Here is a 6,000-nt window from a genome sequence, read left to right on the forward strand (position 1 = left end):
AGAAGCCGAATGGCTTAAGAACTTCCTTGAGGATATTCCAGGTTGGTGTAAGCCAGTGCCTCCAGTGTTGATTCACTGTGATAGCCAAGCCGCTATCGGGAGGGAAAATAATGGCTTCTATAACGGTAAGTCTCGACACATTCGTCGACGACATAATACCGTAAGACATTTGATCACAACAGGCGTGATTACAATTGACTATGTGAAGTCAATAGATAATCTAGCGGATCCGCTAACCAAAGGGTTAAATCGTGATCAAATGAATAAGTTGCTAGAGGGAATTGGTTTGAAATCCACAAACTAAAGAATTGTCATAGTGGTAACCCAACCATGAAGACTGGAGATCCCAAGAACTTGGTTCAATGGGAAAACTAAGCTATGAGAGTTCGTGTGAAACACTCATCTACATCTATTCCCTAAAGAGCAATAGAGTGTTGAAAACTTGCCTTGTGGTGAGGATAAGTCTATGACTTTTAATGATTTCTAAGGATCTCAAGGAGATTGAGTTCTCAAAGAGACCGAGTAGGGCAAGATACTCGAGTAGGAATCACCTATGTAAGTGTGAAGTGTGGCCGCTTCAAATTACGCACTTATGAATCCAAAGTGGTGTCCAAGGCCGCAAAGGACACAAAACGTGAGAACGGATGAGGTTGAGGTGTTTAAGTGCTAACACCATTGTCTCGGTGCACGCCGTGGGGGACTAGTTCAAAGCATCGCGCTACTAGGCCGCCTGTGTATCCGATGGCGTTGACTATGGAAGGTTCAAAGCTAAAAGCTACCTATCCTTATGCTTATATACCTATCGAGGGTTGAGCTTGTGTCTGCATGCATTTGCATTTGGCTATTTCCACTCATGTGGGGGATTGTTGGAATCTATGCCCGGTCAATGGACTTTGACCAATTATAATTTCAACAAGACATTTAATTTTGCAAAATTAAATGATATAGCGTCGATCTACGTTCGGAGTAGATGACCGTGGTATATTTATTTTCTCAAATCCGATTCCCGGTGAGTGAGAAATAATTGTTTAAAGTTGTGCAAAAATTGCAAACTTAATGAGCTATGAGAGGAGATTAGGGAATAATTAAGAGAGTTAATTATCCCACATTGAAAGTTTCAACCTTATTAAACTAGTATTTAATAAGAAGGATTATTACATGTAATAATTATAGTGGACTAAGATGGGCTGTAAGAGCCCACACGCGCGCACACGCGCGCGCCGCCTGCCCCGCCGCGAGCCGCGTACCGCGAGCCTCGAGCCTCGAGCCCGAGCCCGTGCCCTTGTCCTTGTCCTTGTCCTTGTCCTTGTCCTTGGATCTTGGACTTAGACTTGGACTTGGATCTTGACAATTGGTCTTTGGGCTGTTCTTTGGGCCTGGTCGTGGGCTTAGCCCAAGTCTAGTGGGTCTAGTTCTTTTTAGACCACCACCGTTTCCACGTCAGCGAGCCAAGCGGGATGCCACCTCGTCAGTATGACGCGGTAAGCCAACGTGGCTGACACGTGATAGTCCACGTTGTGAACGAATCTAGAAGCTTCTAGACTCAGCCTCTCTAGCTCTGAGCGCGTAACGGCTTGTAACGCCCGAACGTTACAGCTCGTAACTGACGACCGTTACGGTCTAGCTTTAATGACGGCCATTATGGCCGTTGACCCCCTGCAGTGGACCGAGCCTATAAATAGGCTAGTCATTCCATGCATTCTACACATCATCAAACACTAGAAAGCATTCTGCATCATAAGCTCTCTCTCTCTGCATTGTTCTTCTGTCGAAGCTCTGCCCTCTCCTCCATCCAGTTCGCCGGAGCTCTGCTGATAGCGGTGCTGCTTCACCAGAGACGTAGCCGTTTTATCTTTGGGGACGAAACGCCAATCCGAAGAGCACTACCGGAGCGTATCTCGTCTTGCGGAAAGAGGACTCCTCGACTCGGCTCTTTCCTGTTCTACACTTTGTAGTTTCGATTTCCATTTGTAATTTTAGTTTCAGTTCTTTTCTGTATTCCTTCTTGTAATCTATAAATCTCCAACATTTAAACTATATGTATTTGTTTGTCCTCAGGACCTCAACTATCTAGTATGTCGGTTCAATTATTGTGCCTATTTTGTCCGCACTCCACAACATTATCACAATATAATTCAACTTCATAGGTAAAATTGGATTCTTTTGTTTCATTCATTCATTTTGAAGAGAAAGATGAAACTAGATGATCAATCTCAAGCTAATTGGGTCATGTTCTATTTTGTTATTTTGACGGCGTACTTTTCTTGCATCAAGTTCAGGGTTGTTCTTGTAGCCTTGTACTGGCATCACTCTTGTAGTCTTTTTTCCCTCTCCTCTTTGGTCAATTGTGGTGTAATCATCACCATTTTCTTAGAAAGTTGAACAAACTGAACTCTCACTGAGATAAGAATGTACGAAAGGAAAGGGAAAAGAAAAGGAAAATAAATCTATACCTACAATATAACATAAATAGATATAGAATCATAAAACAGAAACACCTAAAATTCTGGACTCTAGCTTACGTGTAATATAGCTGCTCTCAACGCGCTCAAATTATGCGTGCAGGAGAACATTTCTCCCAACGTAGAATCTAAGAATAAATATATCGATTCTTTTGAAGTTGACACTGTTTTTAACGGTTGTCAACATATGTATCCATAGTTTCAATTGACCATCTTCAGATTATTTCGCTCTCATTGTTGATCTCATTAGCAACCCCGTCCAAAAAAAAAAAAAAAATCAGACACGTTTAACCATTTTAGGCCATCTATAATAATTAGACTAAGTCTAGAAATGAAAAGTTTTAAACCAATACTAACTCTACACATTATTTTTTAAATGTGGATTTCACAATCCACTAACACTATTTCTACCACATTTTATCACTCTCTCTTACTTTATTAGGAGTATAATTTAAAACCGGGTCATTTATAACTTTGTCTATTTTTTGTGAACAGAGAGAGTATGTCGTAATTTTTCCCGGCGACAATACTACCCAAAATTTGAGCCCTCCAAGATTAAAATCTTGGCTATGCCCACTGCAATGATTTTTGACAATTTCTATTGTTTATAATTTCATGTTGTAATGAAGAGTGTGGTGCGATAATGGGTGTAGTAATAAAATATATTGAAATAAAATCGACTATCAAAATCCAAATTCAATGCTCAAGGTAGAAAGAAAGCTCTTTACATATTCATATTCCGTCCAATAAAAATATATCTTTGGCATACACCAATTTTCTGGTTCACCTTTTTAGCAAGCGCCAACCTCTTGCACCAGATGATAGAAACTAAATCCTATCGTAAGAGCGCACGAAGGACGAGGATCGAAAATAGCTCAATCTCGGCGTGCATGCATGGTTCGATTTGAGAAACCCTAATTCTCGAAAGAAAGAAGAGAGAATTTATAGGAGAAATATTAATTTTGTTATTGTATTTGTTGAATGATTGTGATAACAACCTACTTAGGAGTTGGGGAAAGAAGTTTATAAAACGGTCGACCCTTTACATTAAAAGAAAGTAGTAACATAAATTAAAAATAGTAAAAAACAAAAATAAGTAAACAAAACGGCCGGGAGCCTTCCTTTGTGGCTGCAGTGGGCCCGATCTTGGCCTTGGTGAGCTTATCCTCTCGGGTGCTTCTTCTGTGTGGTCTATCTGCTCTGGAGTGACTGTTGGAAGATACCGAGAATAATGGGATTAATTGTAAATTGATCTATTACCAAAAATAAAATAGGATCTCCATAATCTAGGTTTACCATATATGCATATTCTATGCCTATATAATAATGTAACATATTGTGTGATATTCATCAAGAAAATATATGAAACCTTCTCCCAATCTTTTCTACATGGCGTCAGAGCAGAGAAAGATCCGGCTCAGAAAAAATTCATCATAGCCGTGTTCATACCAAATCTCGACCAAGAAGCCAAAACCAAATCAGAAAACCAATCCTTACCAGAAATCAATCCCTGCAGAAAGAGATATGTCAGATTCAGAGACAGAAGAAACAAAACCCAAAACAGGATCCTCACGGTTGAGGACTAGCAAGAATGTCACAGTGGCATTCAAATTGAATGGCAAAAACTACCCATTGTGGGTGCGCCTGATGAAAGTCGCAATAGGAAGCAGAGGAGGCTACACACACATCAAAGACGAGCCACCAGAACCAGAGAGCAAGGGCTATGCCGATTGGGAAGAAAATGATCTTGTGGTGTTTTCGTGGATTGTCGACAACATCGAAAAACGACATTATCGCCGACTTCGCCCATCACCAAACCTCGAAAGCCATATGGGATAATCTCGCCGTGACCTTCGAAGGCAAGAGGGACCCATACCTCATATACGATCTGGAGGATAAAGCTATCGCACTCAGGCAAGGAAGCCTGGATCTTGAAACTTACTATCGGCGAATCCACGGGCTATGGATTAGTGTGGATCGATGCCGAAAACAACCCGTCGACTGCTGTGACAAGGGAGTCAAGCAATTCAGGGAATTCTCAAATACTTCAAGACTGATCAAGTTCCTCACGGGGCTGAATCCAGAGTATGACACAATCCGAAGGGATATCCTCAAGGAGGAGCCCTATCCCTCAGTCGAAGAGGCTTATGGGAGGGTCCAGAGGGAGGCGGCTCGATTAAAAATCATGCCACCGGCATCCCCTAAAACCTCCGAAGACTCCGGCGTAGGAAGCGCCGATGCATCATCGGGAGAAATTGGCTATGGATTCGGGGCACAGAGAGATCGACAAAGCAACAGGAACGGACCACCTCGACCGCCGCCTACCGGAAGCAGTCACCAAACCGGAGGCAAAATCGACAAAAGCAAGCTATGGTGTTCTCACTGCGGCAAGAACAAACACACGAGGGAGACTTGCTTTCTTCGGGTGGGATACCCGGAATGGTGGGATGAACGGCAGGAAGCTAGAGCTCAATCAAAGCTCGCCGCCATCGTGATCAGAGAGATAGGACAGAAACAGAACAACGCCCAAAATCAACACCGAGACGAAGGGGCAAACCAGCCAAACTACGCCTCATACCCAGATGTCAACGGTGGGAGTGGTGGTGGCGGCGGTATCGGAGGGGTTCGGGTCGGAAATTTCGTGGAGAGGGCTGGAGCGACGGAGCCGCAGAAATGGAACGGCGGCGGAGTTCACTCAGGAGGTATAGGATTTGATCGAAGATCAAATCCTTTATTTAACATTTTGCAGAATGGTCCCCCAGATATGCATGATTTAAACTTGATACCCCATCCTTCTAAAATGAAACCCCCAGATATGCATAATTGTGAAATTGCCCCACAGGACATCCGAAAATCCAAAATACACCCCCAGATTTTAACTAGAAACCGTTTTGCACCTTTGATGAATATTTCCGCTGCTTTTTCTGTGCAAAATACCGATAATATTGATAGGAAGGGATGGATCTTTGATTGTGGTGCTACAGATACTATGACTCCAGAAAAATCTGATTTTAGTGATTTCGGGGAAGTGACTAAAACCTACATTAGAACCGCAAATGGGGATTAATCACGGTAGCTGGGGCCGGAACCATAGAAATTTCCCCTAACCTCCGATTGTCAAATTGTTTATTTGTTCCTAGCTTGTCTCAGAGACTAATGTCTGTAAGTCATGTGACAAGAGAGCTGAATTGTACACTCCTAATGTATCCAAAATTTTGTATCTTGCAGGATATTCGGACGAGGAGGATCGTTGGGCGTGGCACTGAGAACCAAGGACTATATTACGTGGACGGGGTAGCTCAACATGGCAGTGCGATGCTAGCTCACGGGTCCACGAAAGAGGAGGCTTGGCTGTGGCACAGAAGACTAGGACATCCTTCTCATGGTTATTTCAAACTTTTGTTTCCCGATTTTTCATTACCTAGAGATTTTTCCTGTGAGACATGTGTTTTGGCCAAGAGCCACCGACAGTCTTTTAAACCTTCAGATACTCGTATGAAATTTATGTTTGATTTAGTGCATGCCGATGTGTGGGGTC

The 6,000-nt window shown here is 42.7% G+C and overlaps 1 pseudogene; it reads left to right on the forward strand.

Annotated features, from left to right (window-relative positions):
* The first annotated feature begins 3,986 nt into the window (after nucleotides 1-3,986).
* LOC148929353 (uncharacterized) lies at nucleotides 3,987-5,728 on the forward strand (annotated as a pseudogene).
* The last annotated feature ends 272 nt before the right edge of the window (nucleotides 5,729-6,000 follow it).

Source organism: Salvia hispanica, chromosome 4 (genome assembly GCF_029641045.1).
Source record: "Salvia hispanica isolate PSC_SH4W2 chromosome 4, Shi_PSC_v1, whole genome shotgun sequence".
NCBI classification, from domain to species: Eukaryota; Viridiplantae; Streptophyta; class Magnoliopsida; order Lamiales; family Lamiaceae; genus Salvia; species Salvia hispanica.